The sequence below is a fragment of the Oryctolagus cuniculus genome, chromosome 15, assembly GCF_051225735.1.
Source record: "Oryctolagus cuniculus isolate XC-2025 breed Fujian yellow rabbit chromosome 15, ASM5122573v1, whole genome shotgun sequence".
Classification (NCBI taxonomy): Eukaryota; Metazoa; Chordata; class Mammalia; order Lagomorpha; family Leporidae; genus Oryctolagus; species Oryctolagus cuniculus.
The window spans coordinates 1,238,928-1,259,859 of record NC_142881.1 but is presented as its reverse complement, the minus strand read 5'-3'; the positions used below and the strand labels follow the sequence as shown (position 1 = coordinate 1,259,859).

At 58.8% G+C, this 20,932-nt stretch overlaps 1 long non-coding RNA gene across 1 annotated transcript in view; it reads right to left on the bottom strand.

Annotated features, from left to right (window-relative positions):
- Positions 1–19,048, bottom strand: part of LOC149121886 (uncharacterized) — a 29,319-nt gene extending 10,271 nt beyond the window's left edge. The window contains exon 1 of the long non-coding RNA XR_016220999.1: positions 18,769–19,048. This is a non-coding gene — a long non-coding RNA (uncharacterized LOC149121886). The remainder of the gene's footprint in view (positions 1–18,768) is intronic.
- Positions 19,049–20,932: the final 1,884 nt, after the last annotated feature.

Here is a 20,932-nt window from a genome sequence, read left to right as displayed (position 1 = left end):
AGTCCCAGCAAGCAGAGTCCAAGACTGGCAACTGCCCGCCACCCTGCCAGTGTGCAAATGGCCCATCTAGATCCACAGCAGGTCAAAGCCCCCACAGCGCTAATGTTCCTGCGGTAGGGAGGATTTAAGACAGGCACGCTCAATTTCAATGCGACGTAGCATCTCCCTTTGGTGAAAACACCACTCCTGGGGTTTTTGCATTCAGAGGAAACCATGTCTGCAGCTGATATGCTATGGAAAGCTTGGTGCTCCACGTGAGGGCTGCATGGCTGCCACGTGCCAGCTGGACCTTGGGCATCCCAGCCACTGCCGTGTTAGCTTGACTGCTCCCCCACAGCCAATGATGACAACGATGACAGCACACTCACACTGCCGTCACATACACACTTCTGGGGAAATCACAGCTGGGCACATCTCATAGGAGAAGTCTCAGATAGGCCCAGATCACCCCTGAGGCTCGGTCAAATCACAGGGGGCAGTGTGTGTCCTGAGCCGCCCAGATCCTTCCAGGCTTGGCCCCAGGGACTCCAGAGGTGCAGCACGGCAGCCCCTGCGTCCTGTGGACATGCTGCACACACAGAGCTGTTCTCTCTGCTTACAATGTGCCAGTCATCTGGAAACCAGTCACGTCACCCACGATGTGGCTCTAGCATTTTGCAAACACAGCCTCTGCCCCTCTCCCTGTGCTCGGGCAGGCCCATCCTGCTCCCAAATGACGCCCAGGCTGCAGAAATGAGAGAGCACATCCTGGCAAAAGGAGCCGACCAGCTCGTTCATCGTCCCCTACAGAGGCGAGGGAAGGGGCCCAGGGACATGCTCCCGTGAGACGGCGCCGTAGCGAGAAAGGAGCGGCCAAGGCGGCGCCTGCTAAGTGCTCAGAAACATCACTGTCCCTTAACTACACGGATGCAGGCCAGCAGGACGACGGCAGATGGGCCACGTGCAATCCCCAGCTGAGCTGAGTCCCGCGCAGGCCGGCAGCTGCGCTTCTCCAAGGCGGCTCATTATCTCCTCTCAGGGGCTGCACCGCCTGCATTTTCTTTTGAAGTTGATAAGGAAAAGCACTTGTGAAAATCCTAGAAGCAGAAAACGTCCCTTCTACCACATGGCGCCTGCACTATCCGCGCTCAGGAAACCCGTCAACACCCCACCATCAAACAGCACCACGGCTTCCGCTGAGCAGCCGTCAAGGCAATCACAGGGACCACGCACACTCCGCTGCCTGACAGGACTGCGTGGCACTGGCACAGGCACTGGCACGGGTACCTGGAGGACAGCCGCCAACTGCCAAGCTCTGAGTGGGAGGAGCTGTGCGTGCACACACTTGCTATGTGTGTATGCATGTGTGTGTGCCAGTGCGCCCGAACAAGGCTCTTCAATAGATGGACCAGAGAGGAGATTCCAGCCCCCAACACCACAGCTGTGGTTTGTGCACGAAGCACTGCCAAGGCTGGTGTGTGTGAGCACTCAGCTGACAGCAGAAAGGGTGAGGGCGTGGCTGATGAACCCAGAGCAGGTCCTCCCACGTGATGGCTACACGGGGCTGTTCTCAAGGGAGCCTCCCCACCCGCAGCTCCAGCCCTCCCGGCCATCCGATGCGCTGAGAGGAAGACCACCAACCAGGACCCCCACACAGGAGCCCTGTCTGGAAAGATGCCCGCTCATCGCTGAGCGAACTGCGATCTGAGGTCGACACAGACTTGTTCTTGGAAGTCTGGCTGGCTGCTGAGCGCTCATTGCCGGGAGAAAACATCAAGCAGAATTGTTCATGAACAACGCAGACATTAAAGGCTGGGACCCAAATCGACTGCAGCAGAAGTGTCTATTTAATTCAAATTAAACCCTAGCAGTGGTAGAACATGTGTGCCCCACTTATAACAGACCCAACACAAGATCCTCCTAATTCACAGAGACAGTGAATTAGTGAGTAGCCACTGGTACTCTGCACTTTTCTGCTCTGTGAAGTTTTTATTCAATCACCTGCTCCACAAGTGTTCCTGGTGCGTCGTGAGGCCGCAGCAACATGGGAGACAGATGGGGTACAGCGGAGTCACTGGAATGGCACAGCGGCAGCCAGGCTGCATGAAGAGCAGGAGCCCAGGGAGGGTGGGAGGCAGGCGGAGCAGCCGTGGGTGAGGAAAGAGGCAGGAGGCAGAGCAGGTGCATGAGCTGACCCTGGCCAAGCAGGTGCACCTGCCAGCGCGGGTGAGGCTTTGCACAGTGACAAGGTCTCCCAGCACGCAGAACTTTGGAGACCAATTTGGATTTCTCACTCCTGCAAAGTCCACAAGGGGTCTAGGGGTTCCCTAGAGCCACTTCCTTGATGAGACTCAGTCCTCAGGGGCATAGGCTGGGCCTGCTGGAAGGAGCTCCACCTGCACACTTAGCTTTCCACAGCTGCTGGGCGGCAGCATGCAGGGGTGAGCCACCCTCCCATGTAGGGGAGGAGGAAACACTGGAAATGGAGAGCGGTGGTCATGGACACTCCTGCAGCGGTGCAGTGCCATGGGGAGCGCAGAGGCGCAGAACCGTGGGACAGAGCCCCGGAACTCAGGTCACCCAGACAGACGTATGGGCAGAGGCGGTTTTTATGCGGCTGAGGGTACCCAATGTTTCCTAGAGGCTCCTTCTGCCATGCCAAGGGCTCCTCTGCCTTGTTGTTGGTGCAAAGCCAGCCTGGACAGCCTCAAACACCAGTGTCCAGCTTCCAGGGCAGTGGGGAGAACTTGCAAAAATTCAGGCTCACCTGCCCTAAAGAGGAAATGAGACAGGTGTGTGTGCAAAGGAGTCTGCTTCTCCCCTCTTGATTCCATCCCATCAGTGATATCTGGACAAGGTGGTCTGCGGACTCTTGGTTTCACCCCAAAGACATTCTTGCAGGAGAAAGGAGCTGCTGGAAGTCCTGCTGCCAGGTGGCAGTCACACCCCAGATGCTACCGGAGGCACAACTCTCCGCCCAGAGCAAGGTGACTGCTAGAGCCTGGGACCCACTTCCCAAGGGAGGAGGAGCTGTCCTGAGGGTCCCAGGACCACATGGGCGAAGAGGGGGTGTCGCCCACTGGGAAGCACAATAGCAGCCCTTGCGCCCTGCAAGCTACCAGTGGCCACAGCACTGAAGGACACAGACCCCAAAACACCAGGCCTTTGCTGGACGGCCAGGGCGCCGTGTTCAGGGAATCCTGGGCGTGGCCAGCTCCTGAGCTGTTAATGACCTGAGGCAGAAGAAGTGTTAGAGATTTAACGGTGCTTGCTGTCAAATCAACCGCCTGCCAACTGAACCAAGTGAGAGATACTAGAGTTGAGGACGTATAGGTGCAGCCTGTACCGGGCACACTATAAGGACCATCGCAGTCTGTGATTGACATCTTGGTCCACCAGGGAAAGCATTTTTTTCTCGAACACCAGACACACTAATTCCAGGCAAGCGCGAACTGTGGTGACTGCCAGCCTGAACCAGCAATGGCCACCCCCCCCCCCACTCAGTTCCATCCCACACCTGCCCAGCTGAGCCCCACTTTGATCCTCTCCTTGCTTGGGACCCATTTTCCTGGTTCTTCTCTGCAGGGACCCCGCCACCCAGCCCCTGTAGGCCCCTCTTCAGCCCCAGAGGGAGCCATGGTCGGTTCTCAGATCATCAACCTTGGCAGCCTCTTTCCCTCAGAGCCTTCTCTGAGCAACCTCACCCACAGCAGCCCCGGTCCTGACTCCCTTGGCCTCCAACCCAGGCTGGGCTGGACTCCAGCTGCAGACGGGCACTCTCAGCTCACTACCTTCTCCTGAGACCCCTCAACAGCCCCCACCCCACTTTCCTAGCAGGGCCTGGATGTCCAGCCTCCCACATGCCCACGTGGACATGCTGGCCACCCATGCACGTTCCTATCCACTCCTACCGGCAGCTCCACCCTGTGACCCCTCAGATCTCAGGTGCCCGTCCCGGCTGTCTCACTGCCCGGGGGTGAAGAGCGAGAAAACATGCTCAGTTCTCCCTGCTTGCTCTGCCCTGTGCAGCGTCTCCTGCATGACTTCCAGAGCTCGCTGCAGAGCTGACACTGCACGCGTCACACGGCAGCCCCACAGTATCCACCCTCTGCTCCCCAACCCTGCCCCAGTCCATGGATCCCACCCCTGACTCCCCTCCCATCTGTCTCCTTTGGTCACCAGTGTGCTGCCTCTTTAGGTTCTAGGACAGATGCACTTTCTGGGACTGTCTGCACGCCCCAAACAGAGGGGGCCCAGCCAAGTGCTCCTCTAGCCAACAGGTGCCTCCTCTGTTTGTGGAACACAGCTATGCCACAGGTCATTCCTTTCTCGTGGTCATGTCCCCTCACCAACGCGGGACCTTGTTAGGGCTGTGCACGATCTCAGAGGGATCTGAACTTGGCACGCCATGGTGCTCAGCATGTGTGGGGGGGAATAAGGGAGAGTGTGAGCCCGGGGCAGCTGAGAGCCCGTGCAGGGGTGGAGGAAGGACCAGAATGTGCTGTGCCTGCCAGCCATTCACACTGCCCGGCTAAGGAGAATCTTCTAGGCACGGGGTCCCCCTCACACTCAGAGCACTGGAAAGAGAGGAGGCCTGGAGTCCACACAACAACCACGTTTGGCTGTCATGGCTCTGCCTCCCATGGGCGCATCTTCCTCTCCCCAGGACTCAGAGGTCTCACACAGTGCCTGGGACACAGGGTGTACAAAGTGGCACCTGGGGACTACACGGGTCCCTTTCATTTTGCGGTTGCCGGCTTCACTTTCTGGGGCACTTGGTCATGGATGGTAGTTGAGCACCTGCTGGCTGCCAGGGCCATGGAGACATCGCAGTGTGGGCCCAGCTCAGACTCACCGAGGGACACCCCCTAACCAGCCTCCCATCTAACCTCTTCTCGGCCCTGGTCTGTGAACTCTCCACTCCACTGACAAAGCAGAGTCTTCCTGCAGCTCCACAGTCAGCCAATGCCAGTCACCAACAATCCCCACTCTGGACGTGGCCACCAGGGCTGCCCACAAGCAGCTGCTGTCACGCCTGTGCCTTCCCAAGTGCAGCCAGGTAGCAGGCTATGAGTGGCACCATTCACACCCATCCCCGGGGATCCTGCTACGCCTCCCTCTATGCTCTGCAGAAGTGAGAAGAGAAATATTTTCTCTGCAAAGCTGCACTGAATGTTTTAGCCGCGCTCCTTGGCAGTGCCATGTCCTCAAGCTGTTCAGTGTTCCTTGGCAGCTTTCCTGACGTGTAAACTAAACTTTCACTTCTAGCCGGCTGTTTTTTTCTTGTGGTTCCCAAAGCCACTGCTTTATGAAGGAAAGTTCCACACAGAGCTCAAAACGTCTTCACACATTACTCCTTGGTTACAGGAATGATGGTTCCAAACCTCATTCTCTTCCTCCCCTGGGCCACCTGCTGGGCGTCGCTGCTCCACAGCGCGGGTGTGCCCGAGGGCAGGGTGCTGTTCTGCGGCAGTGGCCACGCACGCGGGGAACGACACCGCGTGTGGAAAACAGCCTCGCTCCCGCCAGCTTGAGTGCGCCTGCCCTTCTCTGTAGGCAAGGGAGGAGGTGCCCGTGTGGCCCGCCACAGAATCGGGAGTGCACGCTCCTCCCTGCCAGATCCTCTGCCCTGCAGGAACCGCAGGCGTGCACACAACCTTGCCACGGCACACGGCTTCTTCTCATGGCACGCGTCGACAGGACGCTATTTTCTTCCGCCAAACTGAACCCAGCATGACAGACTTTGAATAAAGCATGACCAACCTCTTTTCTTCATGGAATGTCTTGTTTTGAGTAATTTTTCTGGTAGATGAGCCATCACTTCCTGTAGCACAGCCTGAGTCTGGAGGACAGGTTCTGTAAACTTTTTCCAGAGAGGGCACAATGAACACTGTGCTCATGGGCAGGTGCTGCTGCCAGAGGCCACAGGCGAGGCCAGCCCCATCCCGGGTCGGGGTCCTCCTTGCTGGTGTCCACGCACAGCTGTCCCTGCTGGCCACTGCCAAAGCCCCTGTCTGTTCCATTTACCCCTTCGGGAGTTCTCTGTCTTTCCACCAACTCACCTGTGACTGAGTAAGCTACAGTGCTGACTCGGGCAGACGTGGCCGCACCTCCCTCTGCCGAGCTCACTCAGTCACGACACACGGGACAGCGAGCATCTGAGAAGGATCAATGAAGCCTGCCCCTCCCGCACGCCAGCCAGGCTCTGCAGCAGTCACCATGAGAGATGCCCTGGAATTAATTATGAGGGCGGGCACAAGGCAGGGTAAGCAGCAGGCAGCCATCAGCTGAAGGCGACAACAGCGCTCACACCCTGAATGTCCGTTCTGATCCCCTGGCACCAGCAGGTCCTGCTCACAGCCCAGCAACCCAGAGGCACAAAACCTTCTATCCCCAAGCCTCCCCGCTGCACATCACCCACCCCTCTTATTCACGGCCAGCGTAGGGTCTGTGCAAACAATGGATACATTCTCTCTCCAAATTTACATCACAGAGCACTCTCAGCACGAGTCACATGGACAGACACCTGCCTGCCTCAAGGCTGGACGCTGCAGCAGCTGGCCCTGGAGCTGGCCCTTCTCCCTGGAATGACTCAACCAACACTCTTGTTTCAAAGATCCCTCCGTGTCAAGAGTTTCGGTGTAGCACAGTCAAGAAACATGACTACCTATCAAGAAGACAGGTGCAAAACTCCCAGCCTGTCCTACAGAAAACAGTGAGTGGCCAGACCCCTTGGGCACCCAGGAGTCAGCACTGTCCCCACCTTCAGTCCACTCCATAGCCCAAGGAGCTCTCTCCTGACTCCACATATGGACACATCTTCAGTCTCCCTTTCATTTCTTTGGATTCTCATCAAATATTTTGCTCATTATCCCATTGGAACATTTATTATATTTTTTACATTCTACATGAATGTTTTATTAAATATATGGAACATGGGCCAGCGCTGTGGTGCACTGAGTTAAAGCCCCGGTCTACAGCACAGCACCCCATATGGACACCAGTTCGAGTCCTGGCTGCTCCATTTCCAATCCAGATCTCTGCTGATGTCCCTGAGAAAGCAGCAGAGAATGTCCCAAGTGCTTGGGCTCCTCCACCCAAACTGGAGACCTGGAAGAAGCTCCTGGCTCCTGGCTTTGACCTGGCCCAGCCCTGGTCAATGTGGCCATCTGGGGAGTGAACCAGCAGATAAAAGATCTTTCTCTGTCTCTAACTCTCTAAGACTGCCTTTCAAATAAATAAAATAAATCGTTAAAAAATAGGTGGAACATTCAGAATACTTCGTGCGCACGTCACAGATGAGCTCTGCGCACAAGCAGCAGTCAGAGCAAGGAGCACACCAAGCACCACAGGGACCCCTTGAGTCCACTCTAGCACCCCACTTCCACCTACTCAGGACAAACCCTGATGGGTAGACAGCAGGCGTGCATCTGGTTTGGGATCCACGTGACCAGACCCACAGAGGCCGAGTCATTCATCTCTGTGTCATCGAGTAGTTGTAGGTGTGTCCTACTGCACCCCTTCCATGCCGAGGGCCTCTGGGTGGCCTCCAGGTCAGCTGGAGCTGGGAACGCTGCCTTGAGCTTCACAGCACACACATGCTGTCCAACATGTGTACACGGCATTGCTGGGTCCCTAGGGGGGAACAGAAACAGCACATATGCATGCTGTCCAACACGTATGCACCGCACCGATGGAGCTTAAGTGGGAAAGGAAATGCGCATGTGTATACTGCAGCATTGCCATACTGATTTCCAGTTTTCGCAGCTGACAATCCCGCCGGCAGTGTGGACGACTTCCAGTTGCTCCAGATCTCTTCAAACACTCGCCAGTACCTGCTGTGTCCATTTTAGCCATTTTGCTGAGTACATCGTGTGTGACGGTGTGTTTTAAATGAGGTTTACTGAAATACAGTTTAGATATTCATAAATTCACTTTTAAGTGTACAGTTCAATGAGTGCTGGCAATATATATGCTTCCACACCCTAAAAAGGCCTTAATTCCCTTCTGGTCAGCCTCCCCACCCATTTTCTGGCTCCATAGAGAAGTTCTGTTGACCTGGAATTCCACAGAAATATAAATGGAATTATGCAAGATGTTCTTTTGACGAGAATGGTTTTGAGGTTCATTCACACTATCATGAACGAGTATTCTGCTCACTTTTGTTGTTGTTATTCCACAGTATGGATTTTCCAAATTCCATCTTTCTGTGGAAAAACATTTCAGTCATTTCTGGATCTGTACTCTCTGGAGTGAGCTGCGTGGACAGTAATGTGCAGGCCTTTTTCTGGAACATGCATTTCCTGCTCTGGGGTGGAAGCCCTGGTGTGGAATGGCTGGGTCTCGAGGCAGTGCAGGTGTAGCTCTCTTAGGAACCACTGGCCATGCAGGCTGTGTGGTTCCTTTCTCCTGCCCTGGTTGTGCCAGGTTCCCGTCTTGCTTGGAATTCACTAGACACTCTGTCCAAGCAGTAGGCAGACGGTTGTTGCTCATCTGGGTTTTGATTCTCATTTCCCTGATGACTCATGTTGCTGTATATCTTTTTTTAATATTTATTTATTTATCTGAAAGTCAAAGTTACACAGAAAGGAGAGGCAGAGAGAGAGAGAGGTCTTCCATCTGCTGGTTCACTCCCCAATTGGCCGCAACAGCTGGAGCTGCACCGATCTGCAGCCAGGAGCTTCTTCCAGGTCTCCCATGTAGGTTCAGGGACCCAAGCACTTGGGCCATCTTCCACTGCTTTCCCAGGCCACAGCAGAGAGCTGGATGGGAAATGGAGCAGCCGGGACACGAACCGGCCCCCATGTGGGATGCCAGCACAGCAGGCAGCAGCTTCACCTGCTACACCACAGCACTGGCCCCTGTTGTGTACCTTCTATCTGCTGATGGTTATCTGAGCTCCATCTTTTGAGAACTACCTATGCTTCAATGCTCTGGACACAAGCCTCTGCCTGCTGACAGTTACTTGTACTACAGGTATCATCTTCCCATGTTCTGATGATTCTGACACAATAACCAATTTTTAAAATGAAGCCACCTTATCACATGTCTTAGTCTTATGACTAAGCCATTTCTGCCCAGTCCCGCTCTTCCTAGAGGCTTTATATTTTCTGCCTTTCCCCCTTTGCTCCATTTTCGGTTTGAGGCTGACTTATGGGCATGTGGCCAAGCAAGGCCAGTGATGGCCACCCCATTATTTGCCTGATTTTGAGCAGATCTAGAATAGCTATTTCTGAGGCTCAGGTCTCTGAGACCCACCAACATCTGTGAGTCTCCCCAAGTCTCTCCTGTCTGGTTGGGGCCCAAAAGTCCATGAGAGGTCTGAGCTGCTTCCCTGCTGTGTGCAGCTGCTGTTCCCTTCTTGACAATATCCACAATGATGACAGGAACCCAGAGCCAGGACAGCACCTGCAGTGGGCACTCTGCAGCCAGCAGGTGCGCGGCTCCTGCATGGCTGAGGACGACTCCAGGGAGGAGTCCGTGCCCCAGGACACAGGGACTTGTGGGAGCGGCCAGGGCTCACGACGGTGCCTGTGGGGTCTCCAGCAGAGAGGACTGTCCCCAGGGTGGCTCCTGGCTCAGTGTTGAAGGGGAGTGAGCACGTTCAGGGCCTTCTGTCCACAGTGCTTCCAGGCACACACCCAGAAGGGGTGTGGACAAATAAACTGCTCCTGGAAAGGGGTCAAAGGGCTTATCAGCTCTTGAGAGGGCTGGGCAGGACCTGTTCCTACTGCATCCCCCCACCCACCTGCCATGCAGGTCCCTCTGCCCAGAATACCCCATCACCCCATGTCCGCTTCCCAGCTGCCCTGGCCGCCTCCTTCAGTACTCAGCCACAGCATCACCCCATGCCTGGCTCTCAGCCTGGGGTGCACCCGGAGTCGTCAGAGGACAGATCCTCATCTCAGTCCCTTCTCAGGATTCTGACTCGATTGTTCTGGGTGTGATCTGGGCTTGGCTTTCGAGGCATCTCAGACGATTCTGTCGTGTGGCCAAAGCACAGGGCACCTCCTATAGAAAGTTCTTGCCTCACCGTGTGTCCTCAGGAGAGGTCAGGACCTTGTCACCCTGTGCCTGCCGCACTACGATCAATCAGCCTTACAGACGGGACCTGTCTGCGGGTCAGTCCCTGCTTCACTCCAGGACTTGTGGGAGAAGGGAGTGAGGGCAGGAGAGGTGGTGGGAGGGGAAGTCGTGGGGGAGGTGGAAATCGGGGGAGGGCGCAGGGTTTGGGTCCCGCGTCTGTTACTCAGTATCTCGAATCTCTCCAAGCTCTGGTGTGCAGAGGACTGTCCATCTGCAGCTTTGCTGTCACTTCAACATCAGTCAGAGCATGACAAGGACCGAGTCCTCCTTCCTGCACGGAGTGCTCTCCAGAGCAGGCTGCCGGCTCCCTGTGTTGGGTCCCAGGGAGTCATGGAGGTGGAGGGCGGCCACCTGCGGGAGGGCCCACTTCCTCCGGCCTGCCTGAGCCTGCAGAACCAGGGCCGCTAGCACAGGCAGTGGTGAAAAGCAGCATTTGTTTCACTTCCTACAGTAAACACTCTCCCAAAGCATCATAAATGGAGAGAATAAGTTCCATCACAATGAAGGTGAAAATACCCCCAACTGTTGCTAAATACGACTTCTGGAAGAACTGGTAATACCCTGACTTTGCATTATCACATTGGATATTTTAAATGAGATTTTCTATCCCCTTGAGCAGTCCTAAATGTGGGTTTTTTTTAAATAATTGAATTCCCCGACATTTTGATTAAACCCTCCACCAAGATCACCGCCTATGAATGATAAAACGAAATTACTTTTAAAACCATAGCTGACTTCAAAATTTCCATCGATGACCTAACTTTAAATACAATGTGTTTCTTTAAAAACTGAAGAGAGAGGGTGATTACCACTGCCCCACGGTCGTCTAGGCAAACCCTCCCCAGCCGGCACAGACGTGCAGGCTGGAGGCTGTGCTGCGGGCGCTCTGGTCAGCCCGGCCCCCCCAAGCTGAGGAGCCCTGCTTGCCCCCGCGGCAGAACACTCCCCACTTGGGAGAACAGAATTCATGCCCACGAAATCATCTCTGGAGTGACGACACTTTACCTGGGGTCACCTGTCAAGCTGAAGTCCGGGAGTGGGAAACCTTTTTTCCACCAAGGGGCATTTGTGGACCATACAAAATTATCCACTTAAAAAGTTAGCTTGTTGGGACCAGCACTGTAGCATAGCAGGTAAAGCTTCTGCCTGCACTGCCGGAATTCTATATGGGCACCAGTTCAAGCCCCGGCTGCTCCACTTCCAACCCAGCTCTCTGCTGTGGCCTAGGACAGCAGTAGACGATGGCCCAAGTGCTTGGGCCCCTGCACCCACAAGGGAGACCCGGAAGAGGCTCCTGGCTCCAGACTGGCCCAGCTACAGCCATTGCGGCCATTTGGAGAGTGAACCAGTGGGTGGAAGAACTACCCCCCCTCCACCTTCTCCACCCCGTAACCCTGCCTTCCAAATAATAACTAAATATTTTTTTTAAAAACTTAGCCTGCTTTAGATTTATTGAATTTCGAGTCCCGTCTGCGGCTGCCTTGGCAAGGCCGGATCAGATGACTTTGCAGGCCTTCTGCTACCTGGGCTGACCCTTCCCCACCCCCGCAGCAGCTCCATGTGCCCTTGTCACTCTAGGTTCTGAAGCGGGTTCTGCAATACTTCAACTTTTAAGATGTCTCTGGTGGCGAGACTCTCCACACCCACCGAGAAGCCTCTGCTTCCAGGATGACAGATGCAGAACCTGTTCTCCGCCTGAGGGCTCCTTCCTGACCCGCAGGGCTAGTGCGCGTGCAGGAGGAGGTCCTCCCTCCCTGCACCTCCCAGAGCCCCCGAGCGGCTTCACCCCGCTCATCAGCCCTCCAGCAGGGCCCCTCCCTACTGTCCACATCAGGGCCCTAGATCAGGGCTGTCCACATCAGGGCTGTCCACATCAGGGCCCTAGATCAGGGCTGTCCACATCAGGGCCCTAGATCAGGGCTGTCCACATCAGGGCCCTAGATCAGGGCTGTCCACATCAGTGCTGTCCACATCAGGGCCCTATATCAGTGCTGTCCACATCAGGGCCCTAGATCAGTGCTGTCCACATCAGGGCCCTAGGATCAGTGCTGTCCACATCAGGGCCCTAGATCAGGGCTGTCCACATCAGGGCCCTAGATCAGTGCTGTCCACATCAGGGCCCTAGGATCAGTGCTGTCCACATCAGGGCCCTAGATCAGGGCTGTCCACATCAGGGCCCTATATCAGTGCTGTCCACATCAGGGCTGTCCACATCAGGGCTGTCCACATCAGGGCTGTCCACATCAGGGCTGTCCACATCAGGGCCCTAGATCAGGGCTGTCCACATCAGGTCCCTAGGATCAGTGCTGTCCACATCAGGGCCCTAGATCAGGGTTGTCCACATCAGGGCCCTAGATCAGGGCTGTCCACATCAGGGCCCTAGATCAGGGCTGTCCACATCAGGGCCCTAGATCAGGGCTGTCCATGGCACGAATGGGAGGCAGCAGAAGCCCAGAAAGACCCACATCAAACCCAGCAGCTCCGAGGGGCCGAGTCCACGGCTGGCCCAGACAGGACCTTTTCCCGCCAGGCCTGGTCATTCCCGCCCATGATTGGGCCAGGGAGTTTTGACCAAGTGTGACTGACAAGGCATCGATTTCTCTATCTGTGGTGCCCCTTGTCTCCTGAGGTGGTAGGCAGAAGCGTACTGTACAAACTCCATGCTAGTTGTATTCTGGCCACTGTTCTCAGGGTGCTGCGAGGGTGCCCACTGCTGGGATGGATCGGGGTCAGGAAAGGCCGCGTTTTATCCATCAGCGCCACTGCCCACCCTGATGCTTGGTGATCTTCCTCTGAGGGTGCTGTGCCTCCAAGCCTTCCCTGTCTTCCTGGGGTGGGGCTCCCGTGGCGTGGTCTTCGGAGCTCCTTCATGCAGCTTTCACACTGGCCTGCCAGGTGCTGTGGGATCTCTGTGGCCTTGGGCCCTTGCAGAAGGTGAGCTCCTTGCAGGGCCACCCGGCGGCTGCCTTGTTTCCTCCCAGGCTGCTCTGGGGGGAAGCAGCCATGGCTACAGATGTGCAGCCAGACGCATTCACGGCACCCGAGTGAGAAGACGGGTTATCAACCCACAGGAGTCACCGCATCCGGATGAAGACAACACTGGAGCATGACCTCCTATCTAAAGATGAATGGAAGAGTGCGTGTGCGCCTGTGATGTGCATGTTTGCTCACGCTCTGTGTGTGTGCACACGTGTGCGTGTGTGCTTGTCTGCACTGGGTCCTGCCATGTGATGATTTCCACACCAAAAGTTATGACTGGAATGTCAGGTCACTCAGGCGAGTCCTTGCCATCAAGTGTCTGCGTGTCCCAGCCCAGGTCCTGGTGGACAGAGGTCAAGAAGGAGACACAGAATAAAATTCCCAAAGCTCCACAGAGGGGCTTGTGCTGAGCAGGAGGCTTTGGTCCTGACGGCCCAGGCCCTGGAGTGACCGATCTCCAGGGAGCTGCAGGCGACACTGAGGACCCGCTGCTGTGGGGCAGGTCAGTCTTGACCCTGTGGTCCAGGGGTTTCACACAAGAGAAACAGAGGTGGGGCTGCTTTGTGTGTCTCATATTTGGGGCTTCTGGGAAAATATCAACCTCATCTTTCTTCTCTCAGTAGAAAAAATTTTTTTAAGATTTTGTTATTTGATAGGCAGAGTTAGAGAGAGAGAGGGAGAGACAGAGGGAGCTTCCTTCCACTGATTCACTCCTCAAATGGCCACACTGGCTGGGGCTGGGCCAGGCAGAAGCCAGGAGCTAGGGGCTTCTTCTGGGTCTCCGACATGGGTTCAGGGACCCAAATACTTGGGCTGCTTTCCCAGGTCCATCAGCAAGGAGCTAGGTCAGAAGTGGAGCAGCTGTTTCTTGAACTGGTGCCAATATGGGAGAACTCCCCAGAGTGTCCCTGACTTGTTCTGAGCCAGGGTCCTGTTTATCACACGTCTGCCCCATGTATGTCCTGGACCACAAACCAGTGGGCAGACGCAGCAGAAGGTGAAGGCACCGGAGTGACATGAAGGCCACTTCCCACGGATCGAGACATGGCAGAGTGTCCACTGTTAGTCCTGGGAGCGAACTTGCCTTTGACTGCCCCAGAAAGCCGGGAGGTGAGGACGGAAGGGCTCTCACACTCGGCACCCTGAGAGTAAAGTCACAAAGACACTGCCAGAGCCCCCCACCCACACCCTTTACACACACACAGGAAGTCCTTCTGCGAGGGCATCTGCCTGCCCACCCTCGGATGGAGGCCACCCCACTTACCAGTCACCGTGACCAAAGAGCACTGTGTCAGGAGCTCCTGGCCTCGCCCCGCCCCTGAACGGGTCACAGCTGACAGGCACATGTGTCCCCACGTGCTCCACTTTTCCCGGAGGGTCTCTCCCTGACCTTTGCCCAGACAGGTGGTCTCCTCAGGCCTGATGCCGAAGCCTCTGCCCCGCTCTGCGTGTGGATTCTAAGAGGCAGGTGGCCCAGAACACGGCAGCGTCCTGCTCCCCACAGCCCAGAGTCAGCTTCTGGGAGACTGGAATAACGGTCTCCAGCACCGACGTGGAGACACACGTCACCCGGCACGGTTCCGCAACTTCAAAGGCACTCAGGTAAGAGCTGCCTGAGCCTCAGCTTCTGCTCCAGAAACACCTGCTCCCCCGCTGGAGCTGTGCAGACAGCAGCACCCAGGCTGGACAGGTGCCGGCGCTCGCGGCCCCGTGACTCCCGCACAACCCGCTCTCTCCGCCCCAGGCTGTGGCGGGCCACCCGCCCGAGCTGCCGAGACATCAGAGGCGGCCAGGCCTGGGCTATCACCAAGACCTGGATGAGCACGAGACTGAATTAGCAGAGAGGAGCAGGCACCTTCGACCTTCCCTCCCCGAGCAAGGCCCTGAGAGTGGTTAAAGCCATCGCCAGGGAAGACGTGCTTCCGGGACTGGCCAGAGGTCAATCACCAGAGGGCCCCCTTGTGCAGCAGGCCCCTGGCCACTGCCAACAGACCCCCCCCCCCCGAGTTTCAGTGGACAGGGAGGGAGCAGGAGCGTAGCCTGGAGGTTAAGACGCTGCTTCGGATGCCCACAGCCCATCTCAGGGCAGCTGGGTCGAGGCCCCGCTCCACTCCCACCTCCGCTTCCTGCCTCTGTGCACCCTGCGCAGCAGCAGGTGCTGGTGTAGGCAGCGGGGCCTCTGCCACCCACACGGGAGACTCAGCCTGCGTCCCTGGCTCTAACTTTAGCCGGGCCCAGCTCCAGCCCTGTGGGCTTTGCGGAGTAAACCAGCGGATGCGAGCTCTCTGTCTCCCTTCTGTTTATCTCTCTGTCTCTCCACTAAAAGCAAATGGGGCTGTGTTTCACCTCAGGCAGAAGCCTCACGTGAGGCTGCTCCGTCTGCTGTGGGACCTGGTGCTCAGCACCATGGGCACGGGGTTGAGGGGACGCTGCGGCAGTTCAGCCTGAGACAGCCATGCTGCCAACAGCTTAACCCCAGACACGCTGGTCAGCTTGTTTGGAGGCCTGTCCTCATGACTCCTGTGCACAGCTCTCTGGAACCTACCCAGGTGTGCACCTGACACACGGCAGATGCCCTGGACCACTCAGCTTCCCACTCTCCTCCCCAGCCCCTCCCACCCGGTGCCCTGCTTTCAGGCTGCCTGCACGGTGGATCAGAGCAGCCACACAGCACAAACCCTGCAGCTTTCAGACAGGTGTGAGCACAGGGCCTTCTCCAAGCACCAAGGGCTGATTCGGCATGTCCCGGATGGGCCAGGGGAAGGACGCGGGCTTAGGACGAGGCCAACAGATGCTCCCTGGGAGCACGGGCCTGGGCTGTGCGGGAGCCGAGCAGCAGGGACGGCTCTGGGAGGCAGCACCGTGGGGAAAAGCAGCAGACAGGCCTGGCCGAGAGCAGAGCCCCGGCGTGGGCAGTGCCCCAACAACCCGTGCTCCCTGCCTGCCACTCCACTAGGGAGCAGAGGTGCCCACACCAGCCCTGTGGCCCCGCGGGATGGGTCTGTCAGGGCCGCTAAGTGCAGTGGCAGATTTGGACACAGGCGGCCCTGAAGCTCCACTTTGAGACTCCGTCTTAACTGGAGACACCGGGAAGGCGCGTGGGGGTTCCTCATCTCTTCCAAGTTAGCAAGGATCCCAGGAAGCAGCCAATGCTGTCAGCCCACCCAGGCCCCGGGGAAAGCTAGGGATTCTGGGGCATCTATAGGGCTCTTGGTCATTTCGTAAGGAGAGGGTTTTGTTAGGGATACCCTAGGACCCTCCCAGAACGTTGCCTGCACAGTCAGGAACAGGGGCCTGCTCTGCTGGCCACAGTGGTCCAACGGGGACGCACTGCCACCAGGCTGAGTGCTGGACCTGAAGCCACCACGTATGCAAAGGCCCTGACCACCTGCGGGGGAACAGCTTCCCCACTACGCTGGAATCAGTCCAGCCCAGAGATTCATCAGGCCAGGCGCAGTGTTACGGCCTCTTCAGCACACGAGGCACAGCCCAAGGCAGGCCCTTTGTCCAGCTGAGCCCAGGGAACCCGCCCGCACTCAGCCACCTGCCAGCACTCATCCACCTGTCCACAATCATCCACCTGTCCACACTCAGCCACCCCTGCACACTCATCCACCCGCCCGCACTCAGCCACCCGCCCGCACTCAGCCACCCCCGCACACTCAGCCACGCGCCCGCACACTCAGCCACCTGCCCACACTCAGACACAGGAGGGACCGAAGGTGAGTGCCCAAACCAGCAGCTATAACCTGGGGGGAGGTAAGAAGGCTCCTGACTCCCACCCGAGCCCACAGGCAGGGGGTCCCCCAGTGCCAGAAGAGGAAGCAGGACGGCCAGGTCCAGGCATCAGCCCGACTGGGCCCCGAGTGCCGCGGTGTTGGTCAGACGCTGTTCTGGGTGTGTCCGTGAACTGTCGGGTGCCAGCCACGCTGGAGTGAGGAGACCAAGCAGCACAGACGCCCTCGCCAGGGTGGGCGGGCAGTAAGAACCTTCTCCCCACAGCTCTCTCTCTCGCCCTCCCTGCTGTCCCTGACCTGGCGCGGGTCAGCCTCCGCCGGCCTCCGCTCCCAGACTCGGCCTGGAACTTCCACTCTCGGCTTCCCGGGGCTCCAGGTCGCAGCTGTAGACGGGGCCTCCCCGCGCTCCTGAACCCAGGCACGCGCAGACAGGGCCTCCCCGCGCTCCTGAACCCGGGCACGCGCAGACGGGGCCTCCCCACACTCATTAACCCAGGCACGCGCAGACAGGGCCTCCCCGCGCTCCTGAACCTGGGCACGCGCAGACAGGGCCTCCCCGCGCTCCTGAACCTGGGCACGCGCAGACAGGGCCTCCCCGCGCTCCTTAGCCCGGGCACACGCAGACGGGCCTCCCCGAGCTCCTGAACCCGGGCACGCGCGGACGGGGCCTCCCCGCGCTCCTGAACCCGGGCACGCGCAGACGGGGCCTCCCCCGCGCTCCTGAACCCGGGCACGCGCAGACGGGGCCTCCCAGCGCTCCTGAACCCGGGCACGCGGAAAAGCCCTGAAGGTACAGACAGACGGCAGGCAGGGGACAGCGAGGCAGGCAGGTAACCGGAGACAGAGACACAGACCCACAGAGACCACCTGCTGCAAAGCGCTGCCGCTGTCCTTCCACCCGTGTCGCTCCCCCTCTTCGTGGAGGAGCGACACAGGACCCTGCGCTGTTCTTTTGTCTGCTCGGCCCTCCCCGGGTTTGCTGCTGGTTCTTCCCGGGTTGGCTACTATCCCTTCCACCTCCGTGGAAGGGCAGTTCCCCCTGGCCGCATTCCCCACTTCCGCAGGGGAGCGGCACACCGCCGGCCGGCTTTCTCGGGGGCTGCACGGGTTCCCTTAGATGTTCCCCATAGATGTTCCTGGTGCATGCCGTCTCTCTCCTCCTTTATAGTCCTCCTCCGCCAATCCTAACTCGGCTGCCCACACGCCGAGTACGCTGCTCTCCTCCAATCAGGAGCAAGTCCTACAGTTAATTGGTTGAACTGGAGGCAGCTGTGCGGAAGCTGTTTACTTCTCTCCCAGCGCCATATTGTGGGAGAGCAGATGCATAGAACAAGTCTTAATTCCAGTAACTCAGTCCAGTCCGGGCTGCTCCCCACACACCCGGCCAGTAGTGACGACGGTGCTGACAGTCACCCGTTCAGTCTCGCAACACTCATATTTTAAGAACAAAGCACCGGGTGGGTGTTAGCCCGTCAGCTCGGGTGCTAAGCCCCCCGACCCTGTGTCCGGCCCCCTCCCGAGCGCAGCTCCCTGCAGGCAGCAGACGGCTCCAGCGCCCGGCCCTGTGCCCGGCTCGCCCCAGCTGCAGACCGGCGAAGTCACCAGCTGATCCCGCCACCCAGACGAATGAGTGTGTTTAGCAGAATAAAACAGTCCATGATGGCCTCGTCGTCTGTGCATTCACAAGACACGCGAAACCTTCAGGGCCTGATTCCTGCAAGGCAGAAGCTGAAGCCACAAAAGCGGCCCCGGCGCAGCGAAGGGCGCCACCTGCTCCTGCTCTGCCCGGTGGGCGGCCGAGGAACGTTCCAGAAGCCTCCACCGCGTGAGCGCTCCGGGTTCCTCGGGCAGGCTCGGGAGGCCAGCCCCTCCTGCCCCCGCCGCCCCCAGAGCCCGCGGTGTTCCCACAGGGACGCCCGGCCGCCTCCCCACGCGGAGCTCGCAGCCCGGAGGGCCCGTCCTCCCGCCTCACTCGCCGGGTTCCCACCTCCTCCGCGGCTCCCTGCTCCTCCGGGCTGCGCAGGGCTGTGCTTCCGCCCTAGAGACGCTGCAGGCTCCCGTCCGCGCGAGCCCTCCCGGGAAGGCTTCTGCCATTTTCTCCTCCTCAGGGCGCCCCGCGGTCCGTGGAGCAGCTCGGCGCTGAGGGCAGCGTCGCCCGCGCGAGGCCTGCTGGGAAAGCTTCCGCCATTTTCTTCCCAGGATTCCCCGCGGTGCGCTGAGGGGAGCGTCGCCCGCGCGAGGCCTGCCGGGAAAGCTTCCGCCATTTTCTTCCCGGGACTCCCCGCGGTGCGCTGAGGGGAGCGTCCCCGCGCCGGAGCCGATGAGCAAGGAGGCGCCCAGGGCCCTTTTTCACCTGCGGCGCCATCAGGCAGCAGGGTCGGCCGTGCTTCCCTGAGACGCCATTCTGGTTTCCCACGCGAGTTCAGAGCCATTGCTTGAGCAGCTGCTCTGGGCTCAAGTGCGGTGGACGCCGCCCACGCTGTCCCTGTGCGCCGACATCATTGCCGAATGCCCCACCGCCCCTGGCCCTCAGCGCTCCCCGGTGGGGAGGGAGCGGGACGCGCCAGAGCGGGCGGGCTGGCCCCGCTGGGAGGGGAGGCCGGTGGGCTGTGGCCTGGACGGTGGCTGCGGGGAAGGCAGGCAGGGACCCCGGGCAGGAGCCAGTGCGCAGACGCGCGAGTGGGCTCAGCCGACCTCACGGGGAAAGACCCCCCTCCCACCCAGCCGATGCCAGGGTCTCAGATGTAGCCCCGCTGGGGGCCGTGGGGGAAAGTCGGGGGGGGGGGGAGCCCCGGGCTGCGGGGCTGGCTCTGCTGCCCTTTTCTGCTCATGGCCCAGGCTGGCTGGGGGCCAGCAAGGGGGGGGGGGGGGGGCAGGTGTGCAGAGCTTGAACTGGGCTCTGCCCTTGCGAGGGGTGGCCTCCTGTGCCTGTGTCCCCTCCGCAGAGTGGACACGAGAGAGCCCGCTGGAGGGGCTGTCACGTGGCTTAGGAACAAGGCACTGGAGGCCCGACTCCACCCAGCCCTCACTGCGCAGGGCCTGCACGTGGGCGGGGACTGGGCCTGCAGGTGTCTGGTCCAGGAGGTCAGGTTCCACGCTCCTTTCGCTCGGACTCTGTCCACATGGCCCTGTCACCTGTCTCACCTCTGACTCCCTCTTCTGTGTGGCTCCTGATGCCGGCGGTGTCCACCCTGGTCGCCAATGGCCCTGGCCCTACCTCCGTGCATCTGAGTGAACCTCCACCCCCAGCCTGCAGGGCCACAGGGCCCACTGCACACCCACACTTAGCCCAGGCCTGGAAGCCAGCTCCCCCCGAGGACTCTGTCCCCAGCACGGTCCAGGTGAAAGCCAGCAGTCCGGGACCTCAGAGGGAGCCGGCTCCCACGGCCTCAGGACAGCGCCTTGCTGTGCGCAATTGGCTCCCATGTGGTGACGGGCTTGGGGAAGCCATGCCCTGTGGACAGCCCGAGGGAATGGCCTGGTCTCCGTGTAGACTTCTAGAAATGGACGATGCTAACACTAACGCCTGCCGCTTGTCACTGTTTGCACTGTTAGTGCCCGGTGGTAAAGCAGACGACCTCTCCACGCTGCCCTCGGTCCCTGCCGTGACAGCTGCCCCCAACCTGGCGGCCTACGCAGCAGAGTGTATGACCTTGCGCTGTGCAGATCCAAGCCCAGGCTCTGGGGTGGTGGTTGGGAGACAATTTCCTGTCTGTTCAGGGCTGCGAGACCCTGAACGTGTGGCTCGTGGCCCCGAGGTGCCGTGTCTCTCCAAGGGCCCCACCCACTGCAGGACCATTGTGCGTGATGGCACTGGGCTCCGTGGACGATCCTGGTCCTTTTCCTACTTCAGCCTCGGGTAATTAAGGCTCCACATCCCATCTGGCACTCGCGTGCCCTGTGCCACAAAGCCTCCCTCAGACTCTGGAGCCTGGCCCAGGGCAGCCTTGCTGGGGGCGTCGTCCCAGCCTGCACAGTCACCAACCTCGGGAGCCAGTGGCCGAGCAGGGCACACCTGATGGTTCAGCAGCAGGGATCTCAGGGGTTCTTCTTCAACCTCCATAAAACAAATGAAACGAATCCAGATAGAAATACCTGTGCCAGCGCCGCGGCTCACTAGGCTAATCCTCCACCTTGTGGCGCTGGCACAC